The 20,398-nt window shown below is 43.2% G+C and overlaps 1 long non-coding RNA gene across 2 annotated transcripts in view; it reads left to right on the forward strand.

Moving 5' to 3' along the window:
• Window positions 1-20,398, forward strand: part of LOC140104818 (uncharacterized) — a 52,312-nt gene that overhangs the window by 963 nt on the left and 30,951 nt on the right. The window lies entirely within an intron of this gene.

Below are 20,398 nucleotides of genomic sequence, written 5' to 3' on the forward strand. Positions count from 1 at the left end.
CTTGGGCTACGTGCACACTGACATGTGCTTGCACGAAAGTCCGGAGGAGTCAGGTTGGCTCTGCTGATTGGGCAGCAAGCTGGATGCAGAAATGTATCTGAAGAAAAAGAGCATAAAGACTGATTAAGAGCAGTGACTTACAACACTATGGGTGCGGTCACACGTTGCAGTTAAAACTATCGCAATTAGTTTTGAGGTGGTTTTAGGTGCAGTTTTGTCAATTTCACAGGTGAAAGACATGAACTGAACGGGTGAATTTCATTTTGACGGAGAAAGCTGTTCCACAAATGTCATTCACCTGGTGATTTGATGTCTTTCACTTGTTAAAATAAGTAGTACCACTTAAAACCACCCCAAAACTAATTGCGATGCAGTTTTAACTGCAACGTGTCACCGCACCTTGAGATGAAGTGATCTCTTAATCCTAACCGGCTCCCTGCAGCCGTTCAGGAGCCAGAAGAGCCGGCTCACTAAGAAGAGCCGGAATTCCTATCACTATTGGGATGCAGCACCTCAGAATGATCCCCTATGCAGAGCTCATCCCAAAGCATGCTGAGCTACCAACCAATCACATCCTGGGATCCTGCAGCGTTTCTGCAAAAAAGATAATAAAAGTTGCAATATAACATAAACATCACATTTTAACCCTTCAGTAATAGGCATGATAAGCTGCAGGTGCCCACACTACAAGATTGCCCCAGATTGCAGCCAGACCTGACTGTGTTATCACAGCCCAGCACTAGCGCTAACCCCGAGTACTGGTAAAGCTGCGGTTTGACAAAACTGTCATGCAGGTGTCTAAGAAGCTTTAGATCTGGGGTGCACAAGCACTGGACTGCGGACTCCAGTAAGTGCTTTCTTCACTTCTGATGTGTAGTCTTGCCTCTCTTGCGTCTTCAGTATTCTTATCTCCAGTATTATAGTATGGTCTGGAGTCTCTAGCATTATGGTCTGTGCTGGGGGATCTCCAGTATTATACGCCTGGACTAATATAGTCTGCTCTGGGGTCTCCATTATTACTATCTTCTCGGTGTGGGGGGTCTTTATTATTACATATTGCTGGGTTGTTGGCTGGTATCCGCTATTGTCTGAATGCAGTACAGGGTTACACATAAGATTGGTTCTGTAGGTCAGAGGCCAAGTTTTTTTTTTGGTCTCTGTGACAATTGGATTGAAAAAATGTTGGGTTGTCATAAGAACCAGGATTAACAATAAAGCTTCATTACAGACACCTGTGATAACTGTTACAGCCTAAGGCTAAAGTACAGTATATTACCAACATCCAGAGGGCTGTCTGTAAGTCAGGTGCTCTTAAGTGTATTTGATTTCTTGATTTCAGGTATTAAGTGCTGTAAACCAGTATATATAATCTCTGGGGTAAACATTCTGCTGGTCTTTCTACACTGCTTGTTACTAGTAGGGCCCCTTGTATGTATATTACAGTGCAGCCCTCAGTTCAATAAAGGTTGTGCACCCCAGCTTTATAGGGAGGGGGCACCCTCTCTGCATTGCCACCCTGCGGCAAGGAGGTGCTGATGGCATCACATGGCAGTCAGGGATCCTTTGAAGGACCCTGAAGCTGCCTGTACTATCTTATGCCCATTCCACAGGTTTGTCACTTGTGCCAAAATGTTTAAATTGTGCAAATGTAGAACATAAAAAAATAAATATCTAGATCTTGTTTCACTATTTTCACATTGATCCAGAGAACACTTTTAAGGTTCATTTACACGACCATTGGGGGACGTATATACGGTCACCATATACACGGTGCAGCACCATATATACGGAACAGGTGCAGCACATGTCTTATCTTTCCCCGTAGTATGGCGCCGTGCACCATGAATCTCTATGGAGAAGGGCGGGGGTGACCAGCGCTCACCCCCTCCTTCTCTCCTGTGCGCCAAAGCTACGGTACATTCATGTGAATTTGCCCTTTATGTTACGCAACAATGAGTTATTAGTAAAAACTAAGGTGCTTTTTGTGTTCTTGTTTTAGGGTACATTCACACACAGTATGCCCGCCGTGCGGGCATACCGCCATGTGCTGGAGAGGAGGAGGTGACCCCTCCTCCCTCCATAGGAAATAGCGGCACACGGCCGCACATCCGCCGAAAGATAGAGCATGCTGTATCTTTTTGCGGTGTGCGGCCCGGATCCCCGCCGTGCCGCTATTGCCGTCTATGGGGATGTACATGCGGCCGCATGTACGGCCCCGCAGACGGCATTGTGAATGAGCCCTTAATTAAACTACGGATAATTACGGATAAGGTCAATGAAAGTTCATCTGTAGAATATGTGAAAACCAATCCTGCTATTTGAAACTGCAATTTGTCCTACAAAAAAACAACCCTCATTCAGCTATAGTGACAGAAAAATAAAAAATTGCTTGTGGAAGGCAAGACAACCAATGCCGGGGTAAGGGAATGTATACAGTCTTCTGTTTATTTTTCCTTAGTTTTTTCTAATTATTCAGTTTAGTCCAATCCTTAGCTTTTAATTGTGTACAATCCTGAAAAAGCCAACCTCTAGCGAAACATTACCAATCGCCGGCCGTCAGAAAACCATCGTGGAGTTAATTTGTCTTGATGATTTTTATCTGGCTAATTTATATAATGAATATCTTCCAGTTTAATAAAGCGCTGAGCTTGATCATCTCCCTTTCCCCAAGAGGGAGATGATGAACCGTTTTCCTTGGATAATAACTTGTGTATTTCTCATTTTGCTTTTAGCCATGGATGTACATCTCAAATTTTTAACACGTGCTAATAAAGCTTGGCTTTTATATTATTTCAAGATTTGAATTGCTGGAGATCTTTTTGCTATGACTTACATGGCAGTATTGCCTGGTACCAGGCTTTAAAGAGAACCTGGCAAGCCAATCTGTAACGCAACACCACCTACAGGTCATTATGGACCGGTGGTTTAGTCTCTCAATTTGCCCTATAACACTTCAGGCCAAAAAAAACCCAAACCCTTATACTTACCTGGGTTCAGAGTTCTCGGATCCTGTGCAGTCAGTCAGTGAAGCCGGCGTAGTACAGTGAAGCCGGCGTAGTACAGTGAAGCCGGTCATACTATGTCGGTGTCAGGACTCGCAAATTGTACTGAATGGATCAGGTTTCAGGCTTTTTGCTGGAAAGCCACACCCAGAGCTGCCTGTGATTGACAGCTGCATTTCTGATCCTGGGAAAGCTGGGTGTGCCTCTGAACTCGTTTTGCCTGCAGCTGCGGTTTGAGTGATGGACGGCTGAGCCAGTCAGTGCTGGAGGCAGTGTCCATTACTGCCTTATATTCTGCTCAGCCCCTTCATTTGGTGCTGGTTATTGCAGTCTATCTGTGTATCTAGTGCTCTTGCTATTGTGTTTCTGGCTATTTTGTGTACTGACTTCTGCTTTGCCTACTGACCATTCTATTTGCTTTACGAATCTGTACCTTTGCCGCCATCTTGGTTTTGACCCGGTTTGTTTGACTCCGCTTGTCTGTCTGTATTTGTTGTTTGTCCCTCAGTATCGTTTATCTCCTACCGTAGTGTGACCCCACTTTCCTGTCAGTCTTGTGTCGGTTTCTGTTACCATTGTGAACACTGACCTATACCTGTATTCTGGTTACCTGTCCGCTCCACCATCCAGCAGCTGCCAGACAAAGTAGGTTTTCCCTGTCATCTTGTAGGGTCACTCAGGGACCGTCAGTTAGGTTCCTGATAGTGGGTTCGCTCTTACCAGGGCGTTTTATCTGCTTTAGGCAGGGCCTTAGTCCGCAGGGACGTCGCAGGGTGAGTTCGCCACCACCTACCTAGTCTGACAGCTAGCGCCAAGTCTGGTTGTGGTTGTGCGATTGCTGACAGTCGGCTTCATAGAAGCATCATGCAGCCCCGGCTGGAATTCTATCCTTTATAGTTCTAAGATTCTATGCTAAAACTTTGAGCTGAGGCCGACCATTTGTGTGGCTCCAGGTTTATGATAAGTGATGATGAATGTCCTCTTATTAAAGGGAACTAATGTGTTCATGACGCAGACTTTCATTATAGAAGAAATATAACATATTGTGCTCATATGAAAGTGCTTTAGGGGTTCCAGTGCTAATTTTCTCATCAATAATTTTCAAGGTAGAAAGATTAATGATGAAATTAACACATTATTGCTATTTTTTTGAAGAAAGATGATTTCACTTACAGCAAACGCAGATTGTTACAGATCTTTTTTTTTGTTGTCTTTAAATTAGCAGTTCTTTCTAGGCCGTGCGCCTTCGCAGGCTTGTACAAGTGACTTTGAGATTATAGAATGCTATATATATATATATATATATATATATATATGTGTGTAGTGTTTGCAGCTACTTTCTCTTTGTTAGGTCTATACCTATTTACCCTTATATACTCGAGTATAAGCCTAGTTTTTCAGCACAAAATTTGTGCTCAAAAACCCTAACTCGGCTTATACTCGAATCAACTAAAAAAATAAAGACAAAACTCACCTTTCTGATGTCACCCGTAGGTCCTCTTCTGTCTGAGAGAGTCTGAGAGGACCTATGGGGGACGTCGGAAAGATGAGTACAGTGTTATTTTTTTTTTCCTACTACAGGGGTTGGGCAGGCTGTATGCTACAGGGGTTGCGCAGGCTGTATGCTACAGGGGCTGGCAGACTATATACTGGGAGGCTGTAACCAATGCATTTCCCACCCTCGGCTTATACTCGAGTCAATAGGTTTTCCCAGTTTTTTGTGTTGAAATTAGGGGTCTCGGCTTATACTTGGGTCGGCTTATACTCGAGTATATACGGTATATGTTAGATTTGTGTACATGTAAAATCTTTGTAATGTGTCTTCAGTGTTTATATTAATGGTGCAGAATAATTCAGTGATCTGGGTAGACATTTTGAAGATGGACTGAAAAAAACCGAAAATGCTAATACAGTACATATAATTTATTCTGAGGAGGGTGACAGTTTTTTTTTCTGGATACAGCACTGGCACATAGTTAGCACACTAGGCCACCATAGTACGGGAGCACTATCAGCCAGTCACAGCTCGCCAGCAAAGTTTTTAAATAGTCAGACAACACCTTTAAAGCTTAGAATTGTTGTTTGATCTTCAGATTAGCTTTACTCAGTACCACAGCCTGCATATCACCATCTTACAGAAGGGTTTTATTTTAAACAATGACATATATTAACTTAAATGTCACCATTAAGAATCTATGAGAACAAGACTATATAGACTGGACTGTTTTAGACTACAGCAGACGTTTTGTCTAGAATCAGACACATTGCTGATGACTGTCTGTCTAAGTTTGCATTTTTTAAAACACTCTTCCGATGACTTTTCATGCAAAAAACAAACCCTCATTTAATTACAGAAAAAATAAAAAGGCCAGGACTCTTGGTATGTGATCATGGAAAAATGCAGAAAATGGCTTGTCATTAAAGGGGTATTCTGGTCACTACAAGGATACAACACAGAATAGGGGTAACTTGCTTATCAGTGGGGGTTCCAACAGTGGGACCCACATGGATTATGAGATTGGGGGTTCCTTGTACCCCAAAGCAAGAGGTCTAGCATGCACGCTGCTAAGGAGCAACGATTTTTAACATTTTATTATGATGGGTCTGCTCATCACTATTTATTACATAAGCAGTGCTTGATTGACTCTTTCATTATGGGCAAAAAGCACACCACTGTGAATCGTGGACTATGCACTTCCGGACTTCACTGACCAACCGCATTGATGAGGATGAAACTCCGAACCTCAATGATTCATATGATGCAAGGCTCCCTGCAGAACAGCAGCGCCGAACTCTAATCATGTAGAAATTGACATTACTGTTTTGCGGGGAGGCAGGGAATCCTTGCATCAAATAGCACAATGATGCTTGGAGCCCCATCCTCAGCACTGTGGTCAGTCTGTGATTAATAGACCATCCACATTTGACAGCAATTGTTTATTTTTATTAAAGGTGTTGTACGGTCGCAGACATTGCCCTTCACATGCTAGATAAACAAAAATCCCCCCCTACACTAATTCAATGTTATCAGCGATTCTAGGGAGTTTTAGAGGTAATTAAATCTGAAGTTAGAAAGTCAACATTTGTTTTTAATAACCAATCTCTGGGGAAACTACAGGTAGACAGTCTGGTCCGCAGTCTGCGATCCCCAGACGCTTGTAGTCTCTATCATCCCGTGTACGCGCTCACAGCGGAGCAGTCGTGCACTCTCTGCAATACAATCGCAAGCGCACAGCAGCCGAAAGCATGAGTACATAACACTCCGTGGGAGCGGAGCATCAAGGGCCTTTAAATCTCAATGCAGAACGCGGCGGCCATCTTGGAAGCTCGGTCATAAAAAGTGATAAAAAGGTAATAAGTGATAACAGATTTCAGTGTATTTTTAGGAGTAGTGGGTGTATTTATCACACATAGGAGGGGGGGGGGGTTGGCATCAGGGACTGGATAACCCCTTTAAGTCACATTTCTTCCAAAACAATCATAACTTGCTCATTCAGATGGGCATTTTTGACGTCCGTATATCATACATTCTTTTCTGCAGATAGAATATTAACCCATTGATTTCTATAGGCCTGTTCATATATCCATTGTTTTTCATGGATCGTGAGAAAAAAATAGCATCATGCACTATATTTTTCTCACATGCGGACCAAGGGCAACCAACTGGGCAGGAAGTAGAACCCAGCTTTTTTTTTTTTCAGATGGGGAAAAAAATGGATGCGGATAAAATTTTGACTGCACACGCACATCACGCGTTCACATTTTTGGCGGACACACACCTGAATGAATAATAATAATTCCTCTATTCATATAGCACACACAGATTACACAGCACTGCACAGAGTTTGCCAAAATTAGTCCCTGTCCCCAATGGGGCTCACAATCGAATCAACCTACCTGTATGTTTTGAAGTGTGGGAGGAAACCGGAGGAAAACCACGCAAACACAAAGAGAACATACAAACTCTGGGACTTGAACTGAGGACCCCAGCGCTGCAGGGCTGTAATGCTAACCACTAAGCCATCTTGAATGAGATATTCTAAATATTAATATGAAATATTAATCTATTTATCTATTTATTTTCCTTTACATTGAAGATCTTCTAAAAAAACACCCAGTTATTAAAAAAAAAGCATTTGTAACAGCTTCATACAAACTGCAAACCACATGCACTTTCCTGTTTCTTGTTCGCATCTATTAAGTACGAAATCCAGAAAACTCCTTATTAAGATAAAGCATTGACATTAAGGAACAGCGGAATTTTGATAGTATTTTACTGCTTCATTTTTATTATTTGCTTCTTCAGCCCCAATTTGCTTGCATATCATGAATAGATAATACAATTTGTTGCATTAATTACAATAAGGATTTCCAGCAAACTATTTCTAATGTGCTGGAGAAAATCTTATCGCCAAAAATGAGCTGATTATGATAATACGCGTCTGTTTAAAGCAAATTATCCTGCGCGTTTCTTCATGAAAATATTACATTTTCATTTAAGGACAATTTAGATATTTTCTTGTAAATGACCACATTAAAGCAGTTTCTTGGAGCGACTGTAGATCGGCGGTACACAGAGAAAGTGCGGGGCGTCTGAGGTGGGCGAGATGCCGCTTTCCTGTCTCACAACTTTAGATGAGGTATAAAACGTTCATTTATTAGGAAGTGGTGTTTGGCAGGTCGTATCATAGAAGCCTCGAGCTTTCCTTGGCATGTACATTTGCATAATGTGTTGTTATGTCTAAATTGAAAACTGAATGGCTCCATGTGGTCTTTAAATGACAAGTTCTTGTCAGTCTCATGCAATATTCAGAGGTAATAGATCCAAATCACAACAGCACTCGCTGGGGTGTTAGAGTAGAATTGTGGTGATTTTTCAGATGCCTTGGATGAAGGATAGACGGTTCATACACAAGATCATGACTGCAGTGCTTGATATTTACCCCCTGCCTTCTACAGTTTGCCATCACTGGGCATAGTCACAGCCAGGATTTTACTACCCAAAGGGAAATTTAGCCAAAGGACCTGGACAACTTAAAAGAGCAGCACTGCAGTTGCCATCAAAGCTTTATTTCATCAAATAGCTTTCATTACACATTTGGGTCAGAAATGCCCCTATTTATAGCAGATTAACAACATTTGCAACTCACCATGGTTTAAAGAAACGCCTGCTATAAGTTTCTATAGACACGGTAAAGTATACAGCAAACATGTCTTTATGAAAACTTATCTGTGCAAAATCCCCCACCGGGGCCTAGCCCTTTCTAATGGCCTGGAGACAGCCGGGGCTCAGAATACCGGAGTGGCTGGCGGTTGCCGCCTAGGCACGCTGATGTCACGGTGCTTGGTATGGGGACCGGAGGGCTGACCTACAGCCTGGCAGGTCTCCAGCAGGTGGTATGTGCAAGAAATAAGGAGGGAGAAGCTGAAGCAGTGGTTTCTCCTTCTCCCTGGGGCAACCCCTGAGGTGTCTGCAAGATAAGTCCCTGGGTAATGGATGGGGAAGCCCGTGGTGGTAGACAGCTGTATCCAGGGATCAGACGGATTTTCACTTGCTGTGATGACATGAGGGGGAGGGAAGGAGGATGTGAGAGTAATATTGATGAGTGAAGCCACAAACAAGGAGTTATTCAAAAGAGCAAGAGCACATTAGGCCCCCCTTTACCAGGACTTGGCTGAAGTTTCTGCCAGGGAGCCAGGTAAAGTTTCCTATCAATTATTTCTCAAACCAAATTTTTTATAAAAACATGTCTACTTTATACTTTACAGTGTCTTTTGAAAAATAACCCTCTAAAGGAAATCTGGCAACAAAGGGTTTGTCCATGATCATGTGTTTTTTTATATGGGCCAAGTGGGGATTTAAAAAATACCAAACGTTCTATACTCTCAGGCGATCTGATTCAATACGGAGTAGCCAATCACCACAGGCCTTTGTTCGTACACAGTGGTTCTGCAGTGACAGAGCATTGTCATCAGCAGCTGCGGGTCTAGTGGGTCCACGGCTTAGTCTTTGTATACAGTTAGATGGTGTTGGTGTCAGGATCTGTGGATCCTCTGGAGCACTAGAGTGACACCTGGTTTTCACCAGAGCCCGTCGGAAAGCGGGTTGGACTTGCTGTGGCAGGATACCACCAGGTCATTCCACAGATGCGACAAGCCCGTGGTGGCAGCCGAGGTCAAGGTACCTTAGCGGAAGACAGTCCCGAGGTCAGGTCCGGGCTCAGGGCAGGCGGCAGAGATGCAAGGTCAAGTCCAAATCCGGGTTCAGCAATGGGAGGTCCAGGCAGGTGGGAACGGGAACACAGGCACACGGAACACAGCAACACGGAGGAACTCGGGTAACACGGCTACACAGGAGTCAGGAGCGGAGACACACAGGAACGTAGGAATACACAGGAAGGCAGTAATAATCACCAGGAAGCTTTCTCTTAGGCTGTGAGGCACAAAGATCCGGCAGGGGACACAGGAAGAGGCAGGATTTTTAAAGGTGAGGTGTTCAGCCAGTGCACCAATTAGCGGTGAACTGACCCTTTAAATTTTCAGCAGGAGCCCTAGGAGGCAGGGAGGCTCGCATGGCAGTCCGGGGAAGAGCAGGATCTGGGAGAGGTGAATGAGCTGGCCGGGCTGCAGCGGGGGCACACGGAGGAGTACGGATGCGCCCGTGATCCGAGACCCGTGACAGTACCCCCCCTTTGTTCTCCCTCTCTTCTTGGGCCTGAGAAAATGTTGAAGCAGGCTCTTGTCCAGGATGAATTGTCTATAATAATTAGCAAAGCCCGGTTACTTATCACATATGCCTGACCCAGCGTTGTGCCTGTCTCTAGCACAACTAGCAAAGGTGAGTACCCAATCTCACCCAAGAGCACCTCTTCCTCAAGAGCACCCCGAACTAACCAAGGATAATCTCGCACTAGGTAGCGTTATTTCTCTCTGTCCCCATCCCTTTTTCTCTGCATATCCACAGTGATCACTTCTCAAGCTTGGCGTAGAGGTGGTTCATCCTGAGGTGGCTGAGAACTTGCCATACATGAGACTGGTGGGACTCGAGATCAGCAGAATACACAAGGATGTCATCCAGGTAAACCACAACACAACTGTACAAGTCCTGGAAAATATAATTCACAAATTCCTGGAAAACGGCTGGCGCATTCCAAAGTCCGAAGGGCATAACTAGTTATTCAAAATGCCCATCACGGGTGTTAAAGGCGGTCTTCCACTCGTCACCCTTCCTGATGTGGATAAGGTTGTAGGCCCCACGAAGATCTAACTTGGAAAAATTCTTGCACCCCGCAGACGATCAAACAGCTCCGTGATAAGCGGCAGAAGGTAGCTTTAAGACCTTGTTAAGACCGCCAAATTCTATACATGGGCGGAGAGAGCCATCCTTCTTAGTGACAAAAAAGAAACCAGCGCCAGCTGGTGAGGAGGATTTGCGGATGAAACCTCTTTGCAGATTTTCCTTAACATATTCCAGGCAGCAGGTCAATGGGGCAATCATAGGGACGATGTGGAGGAAGGGTCTAAACTTGTTTTTTGTAAAACACATCTGGGAAGTCCCGGTACGGAGCGGGAAGTCCCTCCAGAGGCTTAGGAGACAAGGTAGAAGTCCCTTTCACTCGCGCGCACATAAAGAGCTCCCGATCAGAGGGGACGCTCAGAATCAAGTACATCACCATCACCCTCGGACCAATCGTCCTTTACCTGCTTTTGGGCTTTACACACAGCCTAACTTTGTCATCCCGGCACATAAGTATCCACCAAGGACCTGATGAAGGGGGTAGACCACCCCCGAAATGCGTAGTCCTTTTTACCATACAAATAAACTTAACCTTGAACCACATAAACTGTGTCGGACCTATTTGGGCAGCACGTCTTATACCAACCCGGGTTTTTCTAAACTCCATATCTATGTGATTCCCTATCCGGCACAATCCTGTACCGGACTCCGGGAAGACGCAGCATACCCTACCAACCACTATTGAAGAATAGACGGAACAACGAATATCTGCTCTAAACGCATAAGACACAAGGTGTCTTCAGGTGAGCAGATATCTTTGTCATCTCATCACTTTCATAAGTTACCCATTGCACTAGGGGCGCCGCCTGTGTCTCTTTCTATTTTTTAAGGTAGAAGTCCTGACAGGGAGTGGATGTGGAACTGTCATGCAGCCTGAGGAACAATCCGGACCACAACGGAGAATCTCCCCAGAAGACCAGTCCAGAACAGGGGCATGATGCTGCAACCAGGGGAGACCCAGCAGGAGAGTGGAAGTGCACTGTGGTAGCACAACTTGAAGGATCAGGGGTTCTGTGCGAAACCAGATGGGCACGGAGAGAACCTGGCCACTGACTGAGGCAATGGACAATGGCTTCTCGAGACTAACCACCGGGAAGTGATGCTGGGAGACCAAGGCAGCATCTACAAAGTTCGCTGTGGAGCACGAATCCAGGAAAGTGGAAAATTGGATCGGAGTACCGGTGCCAACGTTGAGGAGCACGGGGAGAATCAGGCGTGGAGAAGCTTTATTCACACCTAGGGACGCTTTTTCTGAGAAGCCTAGGTGCTGGCGATTCCCGGACGTTGGGGACGGACAGGACAAGTCCTGACGAAGTGCTCTGGGCTGGCACAATACATGTACAGGTTACAGAGCCCCTCAGTACTCGTTCTTACAGGGGCACGTCTCCCTCTCTCTTACCTTAGCACAGAAAGTTTCAATACACAGTGGAAGGGGTCCTTGCACACTGTAACAGCCTGTAAAGCTACAACAGGGAGGGGCTCTGGTAATGTCTCCCAGAGAACTTCTGGCTTATATCAATTTCAAAGTTGATTTTACAAGGAAGGAGGCTATGGATAACAAACATATGAAGATTAGCACCATCACAGGGTCTGCAGTAAGTGCCCCTGGTTTATCATGCTTGGTTTTAATGACAGATTACCTGTAAAGTTAGGCCCTAACACCAGTGCCTATCCCTAGTAACACTACCGAGATGGCCTAAGCATCCAGTCCCGGGCTGCCCTATTCATCTCTCCGTCAGCTCCATAGAGATGAACGGAGCAGCCCGGCCATGTGCGACCGGTTGCTTCGGCCATCTCGCTGGAGACCACCACCAATCAGCAAGTTAGACCCCATCCTATAGATAGTGCCTTTAAATGGAATCTTTGAGCCAGTTTGGGACCACTAAACCACTGGTATGCTTTCATATATCCGGGGTTTAGGGTCTTAAAGGAAATATAAAAGTAATATTAAGTAAAATTAAACTATACATACTTACCTATAGCCCTCTTCTCCTTAATCCCAGCGTTGGTCTTCATTAAGCTTGGCACCTGGGATCCCGATAAAAAAAATTAGTTATAAAAAGCAGCCCAGAGTGCAGGAAATCTCCTGGCTGTTAATTATTCACATTGTGTCCCTGTGCTCTGGGCCCTTTTATAAGTCTTTTTTTACATTGATCCTGGCATGTCAAGCTTAGTGAAGACCAGCTCCGAGATTAAGGAGAAGGGGGCTATAGGTAAGTATGTGTAGTTTCATTTTACTTAATATTATTGGTAGACTTCCTTTAAATATATATCCAATAAAATGGGTCCACATGAGCCTTTGGTTCATGCGCAATACTTTGGGTAAAGCTTACGACTTTCCCACTTCACTTCCCACCCACTTTTTCACTGCTCGGGATATTGGGCAGTAACTGCGCAGTGTATAAGGTGTGCTGCCCTCAGGGTTCTAACCCTCGCCAAGCTCTGAGGCCAGCATTACAAACAGGGAATAAGACAAGTAATAAGAAGATAAAGTATAATAGAAAGCTGATTCATACACACTGCTTAAATTGGAATATAAAAAAAAACAGAACACAAAAATTCTTATTAGAAATGTTGTTCCTTTTTACTTACATTCTGTGTAAATTTACAATTTTTATGTTTTTTATCTTTTCGTATTTAACATAAATATTTTATGCAATGTATAATTACCGTATTTTTCGGCCTATAAGGCGCACCAAAAATCCATTAATTTTCTCAGAAATCATAGGTGCGCCTTATAGGCCAGTGCGCCTTATATATGAACTTATACAGAAATGTACTACAGACAAGATGTACTGTACATTTACCAGTGTTTAATAGCTCCATTCTGCACCTTCCCACACTGTACACAGGGTCCCTAGCTCCTGAAGTGCCCTGGCACCACAACTAACATTGTGCCCATCCTGCCCTCCCCTAGCACGGAGAGACTGGAGCCGCCATAGTGCTGACCACGAGGCAATCATCATCATCAGTAAACAATCCCCCATACCTGATAGCCCTGTAACAGGAGCCACAGGGAACCCCACAGGAATAACTCCCTGGCTGAGGAGGGAAGGAGAAGGGGCAGAGGGAGACCACTTAACCCCTGCTGCATCACCCTGCATTAACCCCCAGCAGCCCATACCTCTGAGATCAGAGCTCTCTGACACGCTGAAGACAAGTTTCCCGGGAAGTGTAGCTGGCTTGTACTGTGCACAGGTCTGCCACCTGCTGGTCATTTTTAGGTACTGCATTTGATCCTGCGCCTTATACTCCAGTGCGCCTTATATATGAACCTAGATGTCTTAGCAGGCATTTATTAGAGGTGCGCCGTATAGGCCGGTGCGCCTTATAGGCCGAAAAATACGGTACTTTGCATGTGTTGTCACCATTTTTTTCATATATTTTATAGATAGCACTTTTTTTCCTTTCTTCGAACTCTCTTGCGGGTTGCTGGAACATCTACATTGCACAAGTGGGGATCGTGAGAAGTCATTGTCAACACTGGGAAGAAGTATGAGCCCTGAGCTTCACACCACCTCTGTCCCTCCCTACTTGGCGGTCCTGCGCTAAACCGCAGCTGACAACTGGCAGTGGTCTGTACCCTGTACAGTGAGACAGACAAAGAGGCACACGACAGACAAAAGTCAGAAAAAAATGGTTGAAAATTAAGATGTCAGTGAGGTACAAAATAGTAATGTAATAGAGTAGTCAAGGTTCAGGCAAAAGGTCAGAATTACAGCAGACCTGGGAATGTAGCCCCAACTGTTCTCCATTACTGTCATGGCCAGATTCTCTGTCAAAATGGTTCACCTTAGATGAAGTTACAGCCTGCAAAGTGGTCAACAACAGGTTACAGCAAGACAAGGTCTTAAGATTGCAGACATTATTTATCCCACCGAGGCCCTTTTTCGTTTTTGCATTTTCACTCACCACCTTCAAAAATCTATAGCTTTCTTATTTTTCTTTGTGAAGAGCTATGTAATAGCTTGTTTTCTGCGTAACAAATTGCTCTTCATAGTGATGGTATTTAATATTTCATGTTGTGTACCGCGGAGCGGGAAGAAAATTCCAAACGCCGTGACATTGGAGAAAAAACGCATTTGCGCCTTTTTCTTGTGGGGTTGGATTTTACGGATTTCACTGTTTGCCCCAAATGACATGTCTACTTTATTCTTTGGGTCGTTATGATCAAGGGGATACCAAATTTCTATGGGTTTTATATTTTTCTCATACATTTCCAAGAATTAAAACCTCCTGTACAAAAAAAAATGTTTTATTTTGCTATTTTCTGGCGCTAATAACTTTTTCATACTTCAATGTATGGAGCTGTGGGTTGTTTCATTTTTTGCAACTTTTGATGACATTTTCAATGCGACCATTTTTATTGAATTTTATATATTTTTAAAAATGGCAAAAAAGTGCCATTTTCGACTTTGGGTGCTATTTTCTGTTACGGGGTTAAACGCAGTGAAAACCATTATTATATTTTGATAGATCGGGCATTTTCGGATATGGCGATACCCAATGGGGCTTATTTACTAACGATCGCGGATCACACTTTCGGCAGACTTTGCACTTTTCAGGATTTGCGCAGATTTGACAGGTGTTTAACAGGGGTCTGCAATGGGAATTTGTTGCATGCTAACGGAATTTGACGCAGCTGCGCTGGCTTTCATGTGACAGAAATCAGGGAGCTTGGCATCGAATGATCCGGACTGAGCGCAGGATTTAACTTTCAAATTGTGTCGCAAAACAATGCACTTACATGCAACAGGAAGAAGATTGTGAACTCCGTCGGACCTGAGCGGGGAAGCAACACATGCAGGATATCGAGCGCACGATCTTAGTGAATCGCGGCATAGTGCATTATAGTCAGACAATGCACTTTCTGTGTACTCCTCTGGATGGGTAAGTAAATGTGCGCCAATGTGTTTATGATTTTTACTGTTTATTTATATTTATATCACTTGTAGGGCCCTCTCCATGCACCCGACGTGTGGCATACTATTTACGTCACACATCGGGAAGGGGGTAAAAGGTATGTCCTCAAACTTTTTGTTGGTTGGGGTTTTGTTTACATGAGACAATCACGCAATATAGAGTTATTGCTGTGCGAAAAAAAAAAAAAATTGCAGAGCATAATCAGTAACGCTTACCAATTCTTAAATCTCTGTTAGTCAACCAGCCATGCAAACCCAATGAGCTTCCTAATTCTGCATTCATTACCTGTTATCTCTGTAGCGGGAGTCTATAACTGTATTCTTAGTAAAACGTACAGGGAAATGGTTTTCATTTATTATGACTGTTCTTTGAATTCCAGTAGCGTACAAATTAAATAATGAAATGTGAATCTCTGCTTCTCCCCAGCTGTAGGTATGGAGTTCAGTAAAGTCAACTGTAAAACCTGGAATACTAGAAATGTATAGGTTAGGTATACAAAATTACATTTCAATTTATAATAAAATAATTTGTCATAATTTATTGTATTTATAATTTATTTAAAATTCATTTATAATTGTTCTTTTTCTCCAGATTTTTGTAGATTTTTGCTTTGCAATATCTGTGAAATAAATCCACTTAATTTAAAGTGGTCCAACCCAGCTATTTTCATATAAATACATTATTGTGCAATAGATGCAGGGTGCACCAGCCAAGGCAATTTGAATCTCATGCCTCATGCAGCACCACCTACAGCTTGATGGAGGCAGTACCGGGGTGCAGTTATAAAACACTTACAAACAGTGTTACTTCACCCCCAATGTCAGCATGGGTGTGATACACTGCACTGAGAAGCCACTTCTGATATATTTACATCTTGTATGAGTCACCCCTGTGTAGATGAATCATGTAAAAGTTGAAGGGAATCTATCAGCCAGTTTCGGAGTACTAAGCTACCTAGGGTTAAGTCCTAGGGGTTTACTCAGCTTTCTCCCAGTTATCTCAAAAGCCGACCAGCTATAAAGTTATCCTTGGAGCTGGATTTCTCTGCCAATGATTTTGGTTTACCTACCTTTGTGTTTATTCTTCTTGACCTTCTACTTTGTTCATTGACATTTTGTACTGCATTGCCTTCTTGCTTATAAAGCACTATTTCTCTGGTCAGGGATTTTGTTCTGACATAACTTCATGTTATTCACTTTAGAGAAAAGATGCCCAGTTGGGGACAATTACATTTTGGCCCACACTTACTAAGGGCTTTTCGCCAGTTTTCTCGCGGACTTTGCACGTTCTTTTCAGTGCAAACTTCTTGCACATGTATTTAAGAAATGTCCACACCACATATGTGTCGCACACAACCGTTTTGTGACACGGCTACACTAATAGTCATGTGACACAAATTTCTGCACTTAAATAGGCGTTCCGGAGCATAGTTGGACCGTGTGCCACATTTATCAGAATTGTGTTGCATGCCCCATGTTAAAGGTGCCCTAAAGAAAAGTTGCTGAACTCTGTTGGTGCAGTGCAAGGGGTGCCAGATTCATGCAGAACGAGTGCCACAAATCATAAATCTCGCATATAGTGCGGTTTGCACTGTTTTTAGTAAACGTGGGCCTTTGTCTCCTCACCAATCATGCTATTTGTGTAGAGAACATTACCTAAGTGGAGGCCATCATCTAGGACACCAAGTAGCCAAGGGCAGCTGGGGGTTTAGTATTATGGCTTACCAAACTCTACCACTCACCTGAAAAGAAAGTTTCTATTGACTTAATGCAAGATTTATCAGAAGGAATTTAGAAGGACTGGGTGTAGAGATGGCGAGAGGCGGAGTAAAAGTGGCGTACAGGGCTTAATAAGTGAACCCTTAACTTAAAGGGGTATTTCCACAAAGACAAGTTTCTTATATGTATTCAGGATAACAAAATAACACATTCTCTAATTCAGTGATTTTCAACCAGTGTGCCGTGGCACACTAGTGTGCCGCGACACATCGTCGGGTGTGCTGCAGGGGAAGTTCCCCAAACTATGGTGCCCCCTGTGTTTTGTTTCCCGGCAATTTGCAGCAATGCGCAGTCACGGCTTCTTACAATGTAGGAGACGTGTACAATAACACATGCACAAGCTTTGAACCTCGCGCAACAAAATGACGTCACCGAGGCCGGCGCATCATCCTGAGAGCAGAGAGACTCTCGCATTTGCCCACCGCCAATGTAATGCCCACCAATAATGCTGACTATATGAGCTTTTGCCTGCGTATATGAACTGTTGGCAGAATACTCAGCATATGAGCTGGTACTTTTAGTACTCCAGCAGTATACTGCATATAACAATGAGAAATGTAAAATGAGAAATACTATAGTCATGAGGCTGGAGTACTACAAGTACCAGCTCATATGCTGAGTATACGAGCTGGCACTTGTACTCTGGCCTCATGGCCATAGTACTTCTCATTGTACCCCTTTATTTTGCAGTATATGAGCCACATAATAATCAGCACCATATACTAAAAACAGGGAGAAACTGAGAACTGTTGAGGAAGAGCTTCGTGTGTGTCTTTCCACCATTCCTGCCAGGATATCCCTTTGGTGTTTATCGAAACAGGCCCAGGTTTCACACTGAGTGAGTAAAATAAATTTAGAATCTATATTATTAACTATATGTATAATATGACTGTTTTAGTGTCATTTTGTGCTATTTTGGTTGGTGGTGAGCCCCAGGATTTTCTAAGTATAAAAAGTGTGCCGCGGCTCAAAAAAGGTTGAAAATCACTGCTATAATTCACTGTTATTAACAACAACACAACATTTTACAGCCTGTCTCTATCAGGCCTGCTGTACACAATTTCAGTTTCCCCTAGACATGACTCTTGGATTTTTGTGTGAGATTGTGCAGCTGAGATTACTGTCTGTATCTACTGTGTGGCTGTAGCCACAAACCCTGCACGGTGCTCAGAAACTCACTATATCACATCCTGTCAGGAGATCGTGAGCAGAGAGAGAGGCTGCAAACTATAAGCTACAAGGAGATAAGTGATCCAGGAGAAGGGGGAGGCAGTAACATGTCTGTGAGATGTAGCAGAGCTCACAGTGTAACAAGTTACAATAAAATAAGTGACCCGGGCGAGGTGGGAGGCAGACACATGTTTGTGAGATGTAGCAGAGCCCAGAGTGTAACAGTGTAATGGTCTATCAGCCTCTGTAATCATCTCTGTCTATGTGTCAGTGTAACCACATTGTCACCTCACAAAACTAGATGGATAATACAGTAATGTGTCTGCTTAGAGAATCCACGTCCACACCCTGGGATTCTGCACTGAGCAGCTGAGGGAGAGATAGGAGCTAAAACAGCATTAAAAATGAGTAAAATTGTACAGTAATGTGTTAAAACGATCTTTGTTTTGTTAACATCACTAGGGGACAGAAATGTGAGAATTTTCTTTTGTGGGGAAACCCCTTTAAGCCTTCTCACTATTTTCAGAAACAATGAAGATAAGAGCATTTTTTTCTTTGATGAAGTATAATACAAAGTTATTATTATCACCTGTACTTTTGATTTCTGAAATTACAAGATGTTTCAAAAGTTGAATTGCTTTAACCCCAAGGTCTATGATGAGTCATGTGTAATAAGTTACCGGCTGTTACCAAATTTATATAGGTTTTATTATGTTTTAAGAGAATTTAAAAAATTAAAGCCTTTTGTAGAAAATTCTTTTATTTCATTTTGCCCTATTCTGAGGCTAATAACTTTTTCATACTTCAGTGCACGGAGATGGGTAATGCGTTATCTTTTGCGTGATTAGCTGATGTTTTCATTGCTACAATTCTGGGGACTGTGTGACTTTTTGCTCACTTTTTATTCTAAAATATATGTGTTGTGGCAATTTGAGCATTTGAGGGCTATATTCTGTTACAGGGTTCACGGCCTGGAATAACTGTATAACTTTATATTTTGATAGATCAGGACCAGGATCAGGTACGCAGCAAAATCTGACATGTTTATGATATTATTTGTTTATTTTTTATGTATACATTCTATGGAATGGGGGGGTGATTTGAATTTTTATTTTTGTAAAATGTTTTAAAATATTTTTTAAAGTTTTTTTCCCCCAATTTTTTATTTGCTACTTTTTTAGGTAACCTATGGTGTTTGAACCAGGGGTATTTGATCGCTCATGCAATATTTTGCAGTATATTAGGAATATAAAGCCATACCGGCAGTCTGTGATAGAGAGTGTTAATTGGTAGCCATAGGAGCCTTCCAAAGCCTCCCTGCTGTAATGGTAATTAATAAGCAACCCCTGATGATGTGGTGGGGTGGGGGTTGCTGATTGGCAGCAGTATGGTGACGCCCATGTGAAGTTGCTGTTTATGTGAAATGATGAGCTAACTGCCAGCACCGATTGTGGCTCGCAGCAGATACAGGCCCTACATGGAGCGAACTCAGGCTGAGACCCTTCTCCATACAGCTTTAACATCTTGATCATGTTTCCAAGAGGTTAAAATGCAAAGCCAAGTATTTCATGTATTTCAGGTATGTCTTATGGAAGCCTGTTACTCAACATACAGTAGATATCATCCGTGGTGGTATATATCCAGAAAGGATGTTGTGACAAAATAAAAATCTCTTACGCATGTTATATATTTCCTCATAATGCAGTTAACTATCAGCAGATCCACACCTGTGATCATCTTAATGATCTAACGTAGGGCCTAATTAGTGTTCTTTCCAGAACATTGGCTGGAACTAAAGCAATTTAAAAACACAAGGAAAATTAACCCCTTGCTACCATTCTTCGTACATGTCACCATTTAAAGGTTGCTAGGTTGCTGCTGTTTTACACAGCAAGGACTCTCTGGTGCTGTCTTTGATAGGAATAGACATCAATCACATGACCCTACAGGATGCTGAGGTCATCTCAAATCTCACTTTGAGTTTCTGTGCTATTTCTGGCAATCAAATGCCCCAACCTATGGTGGAATTACATGAGCTGGTTAGGTTCATTGCGTTCTAAGGGTCCCCAAGCCTGCAATTGTATCCATCCAGGTCAACATCTGCAAAGAGTTTGTATGTTCTCTCCGTGTTTGCGTGGGTTTCCTCCGGGTACTCCGGTTTCCTCCCACACTCCAAAAACATAATGTTAGGTTGATTACATTGTGAGCCCCTGAGGACAGGGACCAAT

This window comes from Engystomops pustulosus, chromosome 10, assembly GCF_040894005.1.
Source record: "Engystomops pustulosus chromosome 10, aEngPut4.maternal, whole genome shotgun sequence".
Taxonomy (NCBI): Eukaryota; Metazoa; Chordata; class Amphibia; order Anura; family Leptodactylidae; genus Engystomops; species Engystomops pustulosus.